The sequence below is a fragment of the Gymnodraco acuticeps genome, unplaced genomic scaffold (assembly GCF_902827175.1).
Source record: "Gymnodraco acuticeps unplaced genomic scaffold, fGymAcu1.1, whole genome shotgun sequence".
Classification (NCBI taxonomy): Eukaryota; Metazoa; Chordata; class Actinopteri; order Perciformes; family Bathydraconidae; genus Gymnodraco; species Gymnodraco acuticeps.
The window spans coordinates 63,006-64,383 of NW_022989947.1; positions in this window are offsets into that span (position 1 = coordinate 63,006).

Here is a 1,378-nt window from a genome sequence, read left to right on the forward strand (position 1 = left end):
CAAAGTCTGGAGTGTCCTTAGTGGAACCAAAAGAAAAAGAGTCTGCAACAGGATGCTATGAATTATAATGTTCATTTTGTTATAAGCCTTGTTCAAAGGTTGTTTTCAAGTTCAGCTTTGTTCAGAGGCTGGTAAACGTATTTTTGTTTGTTTTATTTTAGCCCCGTTCAGTGGCTTTCATAACTTTCCTCTTTTAAGGCATGCAATAGTTCAATGTAAGGAAATCCAAAAACATGAATTATATTGAGTATAGCGTTCCTTCACCAAATCAATTCCCATGTCTTATCATTTCTTTTGACAGTAACCTAGCGCACCGCATTGCTCCAGGTCAGTGGACAGTAAAGTTCGGCAGAGACGTCAAGGTACATTTCTCCACCATCTCATACACCTGCTTTCACATGTCTTTATTTTCCATTTGACCATGAACATCACTGTTATATTCCAAATTCTTACAGGGTTTGCCTCACCAAACCACGGGCAATGACTGTGGTGTCTTCATACTGATGGTAAATTCCTCCCTTGACACTTTTTTTTAAGGGGTTTTGTTAGTTTTTGAAACTCATAACTTAACAGATCTTTATCCTTTCACAGTATGCACTCAACTTCAGCACAGATGCTCCACTTTGGTTTACCGAGGTCAGTATTTATCCTCTGAGTTAGTATTTCAGGGGGAAGAGGGGGCTAACATTGAGTAGACAAATGATGAGGTTCCATTCATTTTCAACTTTATTATTGTTACATTTTCTTTTAGCGGGACATAGCACAGATCCGGAAATGGTGGTGCATTATGCTCATGGAACGGTACCAGATTGAAGGGTAAATCATACATTTTAAATGTTACTTTATAGACAACAGTTTCTTTGACACTGATTTACATTTTCATCCTGATATTATGTGATTTTTATAGCCACGGACAGAGGTTTTCTTACTGGACCAATGAGGCCGAAGAGCTGCTCAAAGGGGCACTGGAGCCAGTGTACAGGGTCTCAAAGAAGCAAAAGACAGAACATGAGGTCAATAGGCACACTCCTGTTTGTGATAAAGAAATGTAACAATCCAGATTATTTAACACATGCATACATATCAATATTGATAATTGTATACACATGTAATTAAACAATCACATGACCCACACCTTATATTTTCCTTCAAAGGTCCAGTTTCAAAAGTCCGACATGTGCTTCATATTGGAGGTAATATCTTTTCAGTGAAGCAGTAACTGTTTTTTGTTTAAAAAACGACCTATGATCACGGCAGAATTTCCAACTATTATGTCTCACTGCTTTTTTTAACTTTATTGATAGCTGTTTTTTACCTCAAGGAGAAGAATAACAAAACATAAGAAAAATGTGTGTGATATATTCAACATTAATATTAA